The sequence below is a fragment of the Miniopterus natalensis genome, chromosome 9 (assembly GCF_054644295.1).
Source record: "Miniopterus natalensis isolate mMinNat1 chromosome 9, mMinNat1.hap1, whole genome shotgun sequence".
Taxonomy (NCBI): domain Eukaryota; kingdom Metazoa; phylum Chordata; class Mammalia; order Chiroptera; family Miniopteridae; genus Miniopterus; species Miniopterus natalensis.
The window spans coordinates 64,438,399-64,452,336 of record NC_142089.1 but is presented as its reverse complement, the minus strand read 5'-3'; positions in this window follow the sequence as shown (position 1 = coordinate 64,452,336).

Here is a 13,938-nt window from a genome sequence, read left to right as displayed (position 1 = left end):
GCTCAACCACTGAGCTATGCTGGCCAGGCTGAAAGGTTATATTTTAATCACACCATGTCTCTTATATCAGCACTAGAATCTCTACTCCATTCAAGAACCCGGGATGACAACGGGTCCATACTGTTATAGCTACACCCTGTGCAACAGGCAGCTTGTCTTGTCACAGGAGCAAGGAAAGAATATGAAAATTCATACATAAGTTTTCTTTGTCTCAACTCATAAAGGACAAATCATTTCTGCCCACATTGACCAGAACCACTCACATTGCAACGCTAACTGCAAGAGGCTGAGGAGTGTAAGAGGGCAAAGAGACTATGAGGTGCTCATTACTTTTTTTGCCATACCTACCAAATAGGAGACATCCAGGCCAGGAATTTTCCAGCTGGGTACTGCAGGAACTCTAGTGCACCCAGCATCCATTAGGAACTCCTGAAGGTGGAACAGTTATTCTGTTTCCCTCCCATGTTAACCAGGAAAGCTTTTCTTCAATATTTTCTCAATATTAATGCCCTCATTAGGTTTTGTTTGAAGAAAGAATTCCGTAGCTTTAAAAAAAGTTAAGATGTGGTAAATGCGGTTCAGCTTTTTCATTTTTAAGATAAGATCAAGTGATCAAGTGATACAAAGTTTTAAGGTCATGCAGCTTGTTAGTAGAAGACCTGGTACCAGAATCTTGCTAGGACACCGTCCACCTAGACATTATATCCCTCATTGTTGAGGAAATCTTTCCTCTAAGATGTTCGTCAGAAGTATCTGGAAAAAACTTAAGCAAGAAGTGATTTGAGACAAAAAAGGAAAGAAAAGAAAAAAAAAATCAGGAGAGAGAGGCAGATAGAAAAAAAAAGCTTTGGCAAAGTGTAAAGGGGTAAAGTGAGAGAGCCAGAGAGAGAGGTGCAGGAGGTGTGAAGAGGCTGGAGCCCAAACAGAGAGCCACTTAGTCTAGACTCCAGATGTGAGTACATGGCTTCAGTGGGTGCGATGCTGGACTCTGCAAATACTTTTGCCAGATGTCATGGCTGAGCTACAAATCCTTGGATGGGTGACAGAATTGGCTGTTGCTCTGTTCAGTGTTTTGCTTCATAGCGTGTCACTCTGCTGGCTGCCCTGAGGTTATAACACCAGATAACGGGAGGGCCTTTTCCTGCTGCAGTCAGCATTTTGGCTGACCTCGAGGAAGCGAAGCACAGAGCTGAAGCCCTCTTGAATGTCCAGAGGCACGTTTGGAAAACTCGGACTAGTAGGTGTGGCTACCTTCCCAAATGGAGATCAACCTGACCCCAAGAAAGACAAAACTATGGACAGACAAAAGAGTAAATAAAAGAGAAATAAGCTACTCCTGGCTAGCAGCGGGAGGTTAGGAAAATTGCTTTATCTTTCTGGGACTTTGTTTCCTCTGAGATTTAATTAAATACTCTCTAAGTTCCATTTGAACAGTGGTGCTCTATAATCCTGTGAAATGGCACCATGAAGGAAGGATAAGAAATCCATGTCCCTTCTAAACTTACGTGATAAAACATCAAAAAGCAAAACATGCCCAACCAGCGTGACTCAGCAGGTGAGCATCGACCTAGGATCCAGGAGGTCTCTGTTCGATTCCCGGTCAGGGCACATGCCCAGGTTGCGGGCTCATCCCCAGTGAGGGGCGTGCAGGAGGCAGCCGATCAATGACTCTCATCACTGATGTTTCTCTCTCTCTCCCCCTCTCCCTTCCTCTCTATGAAGTCAATAAAGGTATATTTTTATTTATTTATTTATTTATTTATTTATTTATTTATTTATTTATTTATTTAATATCTTTATTGATTTCGGAGAGAGGAAATGAGAGGGAGAGAGAGGGACAGAAACATCAATGATGAGAGAGTCATTGATCAGCTGCCTCCTGCAACCTGGGCATGTGCCCTGACCGGGAATCGAACCCCGATCGCCCGGATCCTAGGTAGAAGATCAACTGCTGAGCCACGCCCAGCTCGGCAAGATATATTTTTAAAAAGGTAAAACATTTTGCTTTGTTAAATAAACGGCAAATACTTGTATTTGTTCTCTGGAAGTGAGCAACTTGTAGAATCTGAGAATGACTTTACCACATGAGGACTGAGGACAGCTCTAAGGACAAAGAAGAATTCTAGAAAAAGAAAAACTATTAAAGGGCCAACCCTAGGCAGTTTTTCAGAAATCAACAGGATTTGTGTTTCTCATTTTCCCATCATTCTTCCATTCCTACTGCTCTGGCCGGGTAGCTAAGTAGGTTGGAGCATTGTCCTGATATGTCCCAGTTGCCAGTTCGATCCCTGGTCAGGGCACACAAGAAGCAGCCAACGAATGCATAAATGGGTGGGACAACAAATCAGCGTCTCGATATCTCTCTCGTTCTCCTTTTCTCTCTCTCTCTGAAGTGAAACTAAATAAACAAATACTTCGTATCTGCTACATGCTATACCTAAAAATGTGATGGCAAGGAAATAGCTCTATCTTCACCCCCATAAGGCTTACAATATAATGGTGGGTTTAGGTGATTAAACAAAGCTATGATGCAGTCAATACGGACAATTATAGGAGAAAAGATATGACAGATAGAAATGAGAGCGACATGTGGTCAAGGTTTAGAAGACCAGAGATCACTGAAGAAATGCCTCCTAAGCTGAGTCCTGTCAGTAAGGTGAGAAGGGTTAGTCAGACAAAGAGGTGGAGAGGAAAGTTCTAGGCAACCACTTAGGGCATGCTCTGTAAACTGAAAGTAATGCATTATGACTCTGCCACTTATTGTCTGCGTGATCATGAGCGTGTTACTTAACCTCTCCCAGCCTCAGTTTCATCGTCTCAAAAATGGAAGAGTAGCAGGTTGCACAGAGGACATGTATACACCTTAATATTAAAGAGACGGCAGATATGCACCTACTACAGAGCCTGCCGTATAGGAGGTGCTCAGTAAATGATAGCAAGCTATATTATTACAGTGTGGGACTTGGAAAGGACAACACAGGAGTCAAAATTTTGCCCAAGTTTCTAGCTTGGGGGATTGGTTAAATGGTGATATCATTCCTCACTTAAGGAATATAGGAAGAAAAGTCAGATATGGCTGGGAGGGTTAGAGAGAAAATAAATTCAATTCTGGACATGCTGAGTTGGAGGCATATGTGCAACCAGCAGATGAAGTGTCCAGTACGTGGTTAAAGATGTGTTTGTATTTATGTATATGTATGTAGAGATAGATGATAGATGGATAGATTTATATATATAAGTACATATATATATATATATATATATGGAAAGAGAGAGAGAGGAAGGAGAGAGATCTGGGCTCAAGACATATCTTCAACTTAATTCACATTGATGCAAAAATAATGCCCCCCATTTCTCTTTCCATTGTCCCATGTTGTTCTTCTGAAAAGCTCCTTTTGTTTGATCTTGTTTCTTTCACCCATAGCTGTCAACTCCTAATTTATTAGCTGATAACGAACTGTATTTTAATAGTGGGGGAATTGTAAATGTTAAGAAAACTGAAATTCTTTTAAGACCCTAAGAACCAGAGCACCAATGGACAGGTGTGTGAAATCTCGTGATCCACTGAGGTTGAATTACTGAGCTAAGTTGGCCAGGCTACAAAGAAAGACATAGGCTCCTAAGCAGAACTGTTTCTATGCTTATGTTGTTTTCTGAAAAGAAAATGGTAGTAGGCTAATAGGAGGCATTGGACATATTTGCTAAAGTGAAAACTTAGGATTTTTCCTGACATTTCTTCCTACCCAATAAGTCAAATTAGCTACAAAACATCATCAGTGTAGCAGATCTGCCTGCCCCCTCCTTTTTTTGTTGTTTTTCATTTCTAGTTAATATCAGATGAAACAATTAATGCCTTTTAGGAAAGAAACATTTCAGATCAAAAACATAATCATGTGACAAAATTGGCATTTAAAGGAGAAAAAAACAACTTCATTTAACATAAAACTTATTGAAAAATTCAAAGGCTGCCAACAGGGCAGGAAATTAAGGTGAGGTCTCTGAAAAGTCTCTCTGCTCATCAATAGGAGGGAACAGCAGGAGGCTTGGCTGCATTTCCCTAGATGTGTTTCATATAAAGTCTTTGTTTAGTGAGGCTATAAGCTGTCCCAGATATTACCTTCCTCCCTCCCACTGATTATAAAACTCTATCAATTCTCTACTCTGGAATTAGATTCTCGTCCTCCTAAGTGTTCTTTTCTGTTTTTGTCTATGACCTCAGACTTTCTAGGACCCCAATTTCTAGTTCACAATCCACCTACCTTCATTTAGCCGGATTTCTCTGTCCTCAGTGCTCGACAAGCAGTGGCAGGACACTCAGGCTTAAAGCAAAAAGTATTCACCTCAAATGAAGGTGAGAGTGAGGTATGTGAGACACTCTGAAGAGCATTTAATTAATAAATGATTATTTATAAATCTGACATGTAACCAGTGCTCTAATTCAACTCTCCCACTGCTCACAATTTGATTCTTATATTGAATCTGTAGCCACTATTGCTGCTTTAAAAGCTCTGAATTTTGTGTTAGAAAAGTGGAACCCATATTCTAGTTCTACCTTTCATAGCTATTTGAAATAGAGTAAGTTATTATCAGTACTTTGGAATTCAATATTCCCCTCCTCTAAAAAAATGGAGAGCCAGATATTTCTGTGCTCCAGTATTGTTTTAGTCTTACCTCTATTTCAAAAATTCTTACCTTTAATTATAATGGTTATTAGCATGTCAGTGAGATTATAGACTTGCATCTTATTTACCTCTGTATACCTCTATATTCCCAGAATTTAGAACATTGCATATTATAGATGTTCCATGAGGTTTTAGAAAAGGCATTAAAAATATCACTGGTGAGGTGGCTCAGTTGGTTGGAGCATCATCCCTTATACCAAAAAGTGTCAGATTGGATTCTGGGTCAGGGCACATACCCAGGTTTCAGGTTTGATCCCCGGCCAGGGTACACACAGGAGGCAGCCGATAGATGTTTCTCTTTCATATCAATGTCTTTCTCTCTCTCCTTTCCTCTCTCTAAAATCAATTAAAAGATATATATATATATCATTGCCTCACAAAGTTGTCAAATAGATTAACAGCAAGCATTACAGTTGCCTGAGCTGGAATGTGCACCTCTTTTCCTTCAAACACACAGAAATACAGGATATAATATAACAAAATGATTCTTTTAGTTTAACAAAGCTCAAAATAAAAGGGAGGAAAATCCTCATGCTGTTAAAATAAATAAGAATGTCAAAGCCAAAATTTCAAGCTCAGATAATACTAAGGAGACCTTAGAAACATTAGATAAAAATATACACAACAGAGCTAGCTAAAAGACTTAAAATGTCCATGTTAGAGTAAAGAGATGTGGCCTTGAGCTCACAAAAGTTGAAGACCTATAATGGAGTCCTCTATGCAAAGTCATGTCCTTGGGAGAGTTGCTCTCTCTATGGAAACTAGGAACTAGAAAACTTTCACCCTGAAACTCTAGTGAGGGAAAAAATTCTGAATTTCTGCTACCAACAAATTCAAGAATCACAAATGATAAATTAATGCATAAAAATTTATCTTAAATTGAATATATCTCACACTCATAAAAGAAGAAAATAAAACTCTTCTATGAGGGCACAACCTGATGTGAATGAAGCTTTAACAGATTAAACAGTGACATGGAAGATGAATTCCAAATTTTTCAAAAATTACCAGCCACCCAAAGAAGTGGTCAGCTATAAGAAAGGGTGAGCCAAAACAGACAGGAAAATTAGCACTTTCAATAACAGAATATCTAAAAGAGCGTAATGATTAAAGAGACAGAAAAAGAACATAAAACACCATAGTAAAAGAATATGATTCCATGGGGGAGAGGGAAACATATTTATAAAATATCCAAGTAGAAGTATCAGTCACTGAAATAAAACTCAATGGTCAAGTTAAATAGCAGAAAAACACAACTGCAGAGAAAATCAGTGAAATGGATGATAGATGTGAGGAAATTGCACAGACTACTATATATAATACTAATTAATAAACAGCAGAGAGGTCAAAATATGTAGATGCCAAAAGGAAAATGACAAAAGTACATATGAAAGGTTTTCCAGAAAAATAAGTTGGAAAGAATGGGCCAAAGATATTATTTGAAACAGGAATGGCTGAGGTTTTTCTGGCATTGAGGAAAGTCATGAGCTCCCAGACTAAAGAAACATAATAAAAAATGTTTAAAAATGATCCTGCATCTAAACCTATGTGAAGAAATTGAACAAACAAGTCTTCTAAAATTGGAAAAGCAGAGAAATAAGGCAGATTAGATTACTTACCCTAAACAAAAATTAGCAACAAAGATGCCAAAAGACAAATAAATTAGATTTTTCAAAGGATTGGGGGAAAATAACTGTGAACTTAGAATTTTTAACACTAGCCAAAGTTTTCAAAAAGTAAAAGTGAGATAATAATTTCAGAAAAAAAAATTATTGGGAGAATTTACCATCCACAAACCCTATAAAAACTATAAAAAAATGAATATCAGTAGGAGAGAAATTCAGCCCAAAGAAAAAAGCAAACTTTCAAGAAGCAAAAGTGATCACAAAGCAAAAATGAGCAGAAAACATGTTTAAAACTAAAGAAGCATCAGTTCTAAAGAGCCATAGCAATTCAAATAAGTAATTCTGGTGCAGTTTGTGAACTAGGTGGAAATAAAACACAAACTAGTAATAACAAAGTAGAAAATGGAAAGTTTAAAGCATATTAATGTCCTTTTTTGTGTGGAAGTACAGTAAAGAAATTATTTACATTTAGACATTGTTGAATTTTAAATGTCATAAGAAAATAGAAGTAACATCAATCAATGTATAAACTCTAACCCAGTATAAAAAGGAAAAAAAGGGGAACGGAGGAAGGGAGGAAAGGGAGGGAGGGAGGGAGGGAGGGAGGGAGGGAGGGAGGAAGGAAGGAAGGAAGGAAGGAAGGAAGGAAGGAAGGAAGGAAGGAAGGAAGGAAGGAAGGAAGGAATTAAGTTGGTTAAATCAATGAAAAGCAGGAAAGGAGAAGAGTAAAGCAAAGAAAAACATAGCTGCAGAAAAGAAAAAATTCCAAAAATATTAGTAATATAAAAGTAAATAGATTAAATTGCTTGTTATTTTTTGTCAGTGACCAAAATACAGAATAAAATCTAGCTACATGCTCTTTATGAGATACCTGAAACATAAATATACAAGTGGTTTGAAAATTAAAGGGTGAAAATATATCTGAGAAAACATTGTCATAAAGCTTGTTTAACCATGTTAATAGCAGATAAAATAGAATTCCAGGAAAAACTTATTAAGGATAAAGAGAACCATAATGATAAAAGAAAATTTTTGAAAAATGTACAAAACAATGCTAAGTTCTTTGGGCACATAACCTAATTTTAATTACATAATTACATATTATAGAAATATATAGATTAACAGAATTACAATTAGAAATAAAAAATGCAAAGTTATAAATGTTGACCAATGTCATGAAAAACAAATCCCAAGTAAATAAAACTCTAAAATTCTTAGAAAAACAAAAAAGTAGTCATTAAGCTAGATCTAATAGACATATGTTGAATTCTATGATCAACAATTAGTGACTTTACAAACTTACCCAACACATACTGAACATTTTAAATTGACTATCTACTAAATCGCAAAAGATTTAAGAAATAACAACAAAAATCTATATAACAGAGATCATGATTTCTGATTCTAAAGCAAGAAAATTGGTATTCAATTATGAAAGATAGCCATCAAGTTACAAATTTAAAAATTTAGGAATTCATTTGTAAATAATCATTGAGTCATAACAGTGGTAATAGTACCTGCAAAGTATTTAGAGCTTAACAATGAAATATCACATAGCAAAACTTTGTAATGTTGCTAAAATATTACTGGCATGTAAATTTATGGCCAACCTGTATAGATTTATGTAAATGGGTTCCAGTGCCCTCTGGCTTCATGAGGGCGCCGCAGCAGGTGATGAGACTGCGTTAGGAAACTGATATTAGAGAATTTATTCTCCTGATATTCAGCCCACGCGGCAAGCTGGCTCTGTCCCGCGACAGTTCACTGCTCCCCTCAGAGGAGCAGGTGCTGCCTAACTCTCTCCCCTCCGGGATGCAGCAGGCATCCCCTCCGCCTTCTCCTTGGGCCCGGAGGTTAACTACGCAGCTGCTATTAGCCCTGGGTTACCTTTCTGTCTCTGGAGGTTTCCGTGTACCCACATCTTTGTAAACAGTCCTGTGGAAAAGAAACCCTGCTCAAATTAGACTGTTTTGAGAGTGCCATCTGTTCCTGTTGGGACCATGACTGAATCAGTATATAGATTTAATTTAAAAGACCTGTGCACTCTTGGAGAGAGAGGGGGGGTAAAGTGAGGCCGAAAATGGTGTGCTCTTCTGGTGTGACTATAATCTGGACGTCGGTGCCGTCTGGGTCCGGCAGGTGCACAGCCGCTGCTCTTTCTTTCCCAGGGCTCATTTATGGGCTCTGTAGGAACTCCCTCCCTCTCGCCTCTGCTTGCCTTGGCACGGTCACCCTCTCTCCTGCCGGCCACCTTTGACTTCGCCTCAGAACCCGCACCGCTGGCAGGTGGACCACTCCTTCGTTCTCAGGCGAATAGTGAGCAGGGAGAGAGGAAATGTAATTGAACAACTGAAGAAAGATTTTTTTCAATTGAGTCTATAAGATTTTATTTCTATATTTCAAAAAGATCTTTATCAATGTTACAAAATATTAGCATTAATATTAATGTGTTGAATTTGGATGATGGATACAGGGATGTCATATTATTTATGTTTAGAAACATTTAACACTTGCCCAGCCGGGTGTGGCTCAGCGGTTGAGCGTCGACCTAGGATCCAGGCGATCAGGGTTCGATTTCCGGTCAGGGCACATGCCCCAGTTATGGGCTTGACCAATGACTCTCTCATCATTGATGTTTCTATCTCTCTCTCCCTCTCCCTTCCTCTCTCTGAAATCAATAAAGATATATTTAAAAAATAAAAATATAAAAATATTTAACACTTAGGAAAACAATTTTTGAAAAGAAAAAAGTGACAAGGTCTGTAAGAGTCTCTCACACAGGATATGACACAGGGATTTAGTACATTTCTCTGACATCTAATTGCACCCCATCCCACACCTCCACTGCTACCAACATGCTGATTTCAAATTGCAGACTATTTACACTAAACAAAATTAGCAACGACACCACACAGAAAAAGAAATGAGATTTTTTTCAAAGGTCTGAGGGAAAATAACTGTGAACTTAAAATTTCAACACCAGTCAAATGATTCCAAAATGTAAAACATAGGTAATAATTTTAGAAAAAAAAAATTCTAGAAGACTTCATCATCCACAAGCCCTTGCTGGAAAAACTACAGAAGAATAAATGTCAGTAAGAATTTTACCCAAAAAAAGGAAGAAATTTTTGAGAAGCAAAAGTATAAGGTATAGGATTTACATCTGCCCACTGCACCCCAAAGATCCCAAACCAATTTGCCAAACACGATCTTCCCACGTTCTTTGGGATGGGATCAGGGTGAGAAGAGAGGAGAGGAACATGAGAAAGGGTTATAGGATTTCTTAAAGATTTTGAGCCACAGTTTTAGGCACTTTCCAATCCCATAATCAGGCCTCCAGCTGTGGCTGCATCACTTCTTTTCCTTCTTTTCCCTGAATCAGATCATCTTCACCACAGCAGCCACTGCTTCTCCCCTCAGAGCTTCAGCTCCCCTTTATTCCCTTATCTCTACAAACCAACCCCCCTTCTCTGTAACAGGAAATCTAGGAGCAACCGGGGGTATAAGGTTTGCCTCCAGGCCCCTGTAACAGGACATAGGAAATTTATTGGGAATGTTAGAAGGTTGAATACTGTGCCACTACCACAGTTTCAACAAGAGACCCTCACTACACCTTATGGATAAGTAGCTCCAGGATCATCTGCATTAAGGAGACTGTCATGAACTTGAATCACACCTGTAAACCTTGCACACACTCCTGGCCTGTACCATCAGCAGCCTCTAATATCTTTTCTTAATTATCAGCTAAGATTTGCTTGAATGTCTTTGTCTAAGATTATATGGTATGCAGAATAATACAGTGTTCGAGCCCAGTCTTTTAATTTAGAGATGAAGAAATTGAAATCTCTCCATTTACTAGTGTCAGGCCAGAATTTAAGTCTTAGGTTTCTCTCTGACTGCAGGTCCAGTGCTTTTTTCCTAATTGTTGGATAAAATATATAGACACCTGTAAGAGCATACAAGGATTTTCTCAGTTGATAATACTTATCAACTTATCCTTCTAAATTAAATCTAGGAAATGAGAAACCACTGATCCAAGTTATATAAAATTTTATTTATTACCTTATTAGTTTATCAAAAATTGTTGAGAACCTATTGTATACCAGGTATTGGTGTCCATACAAATCACACAACTCTTTAAAGGAGTGATTGCCCAAGATAGATGGGCTTAAATATGGAAGTGGTTATTTTAGGAACTGTTTATAAATTTAATTTAATTTAATTTAATACACTTATTTTTATGAGCACCTTATAATGTCCTGACATCCTCTTGGGAAACAATGTTAGTTCAGCATCTTGGTGCTTTGATTCTACCTAGGACACTCCCCAGTTGATAACCTGATAGTAAGTTTTTGAAGAGTTGGCATTGGCTTCCAAAGTTTTTCTTCTAACGTGGTCATGTACTTTTATGCATCCAGATTTGAAATTCTTTGAAAACCAGTCCTTTGTGTCACCTTTTCTAGTCACCAGTTAGTTACCAAGAGCATCAAAATAAAGTTGGTGCCTGACCCCAATGTGCTGGCCACCACACAGAAAAGTAAGGTTTTCAGTAAGTCATCATTCCTTCCTAGTGAAATACTAAAATAAAGAGTTAAAAATCAATGTGCATTTCTAGCAGAGAATTCTGGACAAATCGGAGGCTAATGGTGGACAAATCTGTGTGTAAAGACAAGAGCAGACAGGAGAATCAGAAGCTAAATAAGGAGAAAGATGCAGAATAGAAACATGAGCCTTTCTTTTGCCTCTGGGTAGAACACTTATCTACCACTTGGCCTCAGAACTCTTCAATATCAAGTGGCTTCTATTTGGGTAACAATTTTACTTTCTTCAAGGCACTTGCCAGCATATCATTGTGATCTGGTCCTCTAGAAATCATATACTGTTGGCCAAAAAATTGAGGCTTGCCAAAGCCTTGCAGGTCTTAATAATGGAGCCCAAAGCTTGCAGAACAAGGCAGGGAAAAGATTAGAAAGTTCGGAGGAAAGACCAGAGTTGCCCTAGTTTGCTATAATGCTCTTTGTGTGGAGATGTAGTACCCCAGTTTTGGTCTTATTGCAAGAGGCAGATCTGATGGAATAGATGCTGCTGATTCCGGAAAGTAATTCTTAAGATTTAATGAAAACCATTGGGTTACTAATAGTTACCTAAGGTGTTGAGGATAAATAATAAAATTTAGTCCTGATTATGACTCAGAAAATGTTCATATGCATGTCCTCCATTGGTCAACCAGTTGGGAGCTGCTTTCTAGAGAAGTAGTTCTAATGAGATATACCTTTCAGACTGGCCAAGACATAAAGTTTTATTTTTTTTTCTTTGATAAACATTCGGTCACTGCATCCTAAATAAATTCCCTACCCCCTTCTTGCACAGAGCACATCTTGCTCAGATTTCTGGCTATCAGATCCACAGACTTTGATTATTTGGCCAGAAAGTCTCTACGACCTTTCCTGACTGTGAACCCTCACTTCAAGCCATATTCTAAGTTTGATTACTTTCTATTACTCTTTTCCTAATCTACCATATCTCCCCTGGCCCTCACACCTCTGTCTCCTCTGTAGTGGTTAATACCCTGTAGTTATGGCAAATGGTGTCAACCATTTCCTGCCAGGGCTATGGGTTCTAAACTACCCCTCCTCCTTGGGAACTTTTGCTGAAGGCTCCTGGGGAAAAGAGGAAGGAAATTAAAATATATCACTGTTAAGTCAGGTACAGAATTAGGTACGTCTCAGAGTTAATCCCATCAACAGTTCTTTGAGTTGCTTGTTAATATACTATGTCGAATATGAAGAAACTGAGGCTCAGAATGGCTAGTAACTTGTCCTCTGTCATTCAGCTAATAGTCCCAAGCGAGCTGGCCTCAGAATAGTCGATCCATTGCAGTTTTTTAATATAAATATAATTTAATCAGAAAGCAACCATTTCTTATCCCCAAGTAACTAGTGCTTTAAGTTTTGGCAGAAGTATAATAGTGGGAAGGTTGGATTCTCCCACATCTTCAAGTTAAAATGAACACGTAATGACATTTATTGGAATAAAGTGGACCCAGAAGCCTCACCAACCACCTGTCCCTTTCATTTCAACGTCAACCTTCTTTTCCATAGTTCCACATTGAGTGACCTCTGACATCTCTACACTTAAGTTTCTTCGAAACAACACCTGTGCTCTTTACTTCCATGCTATAGGCCTCTCTATCCACACCTATGGACTTTCTGTTCCATTGATTAAATTGTTAAAGTTTTAAAATGCATACCAATACCTAATATCTCCTACTTAAGTCTTCTCTATTCATATTTTTAAAGATATATTCAAAACTTTATTCTTCAGGCAGTCTTCAAATCCTTTTGTCACTTTTGCAAGAAAACATGAATCATCACTGATTAACCCTTTCTAATATCTTTCACAAATTTTATATTTTTCTTTATATGGTTCTTTGATGCTGTCGTGTTGAATTTATTAATTGCATTACATATCCAAATGCTCTATTCCCTTTTAGATTTTCAAGTACTTGGTTGATGAATCTTGAGAGCAATGTGTTAAGTTTCCCCATTAAGGTTTTAAAATACTCCAATTTGGAATTTTAATCTGTTCCTGTATTTTAAACTTCCTTGTGGGTTTTTCAGAAAACCAACTAGCTCTCTTTTTTTAGTTAACCTATGATTCATTTTCATGTTTTTTTAAATGACTTTTTGTCCCTATTTCATAGAGACTTATTATCCCCTCTCATGTTGAGAACGTAAACTGATATGATACAGAATAATTTTCCACTCATTTTATGAGGTACACTTTTTCATGAATTTTTAAAATAAGACTCCCTTTCTCTTAGGATAAATTTCCTCCTTGGTCTTTTAATAAAATTTTGATTCATATATTTGTTCAGTTAACAAACATGTGCTGAGATTAAATTATGTTTAGTCTCTGAAATACGTGCTCAAGTTTCAAAGTCTGTAGAGACTTTGACCCAGCAGTCATGAAGCAGAGAGTATCATAGTAAAGACAAATAATTAAATAAAACATTACAATATGATAAATACTGTGATTGAGGTATACCAAAAATTGGCTGTTAAATCTTGATTATTTTATCTTTCTATACATCCACTCTTTTTGTGTTCTAATGGGATAAGGACAATACTTATCTCCTGAAATTATTGTTAAAAGCAAAAAAGGGTGCCTGGTCCAGAGCAATTACTTAAACATTGTTAGCTACTATTTTGGTCATGGACACTTCACCACGAGCCCCATATCTAAAATTTTACCATCAGTCATTTTTCGGTCCCAATCCCCTCTATTATTTCTTCAAAGCACTTTTTAATATGTGAAATTCTTTTTTTTTTATCTGATTACTAATTTATTGGGATTTCTTCCCATAAGAATGTAAATTCAAGCAGGCAAGGACTCTGTTTTTAATTCACTGCTTGCTTTTTGCCCAGGGTCTGGAAAAAAAAAAAGCCCAATAAATTATGAATAAACAATTAAAATATTTCTTTCTCTAATCACTTTATTTCCAATTCATGCTACCTATGCAAAATGTGCAAACTACATAACTGTATAAAAATTAACTCTCAACTGATGTGGCTCAGTTGGTGTGGTCGCTGGTTCGATGCCTAGTCAGGGCACATACCCAGGCTGCAAGT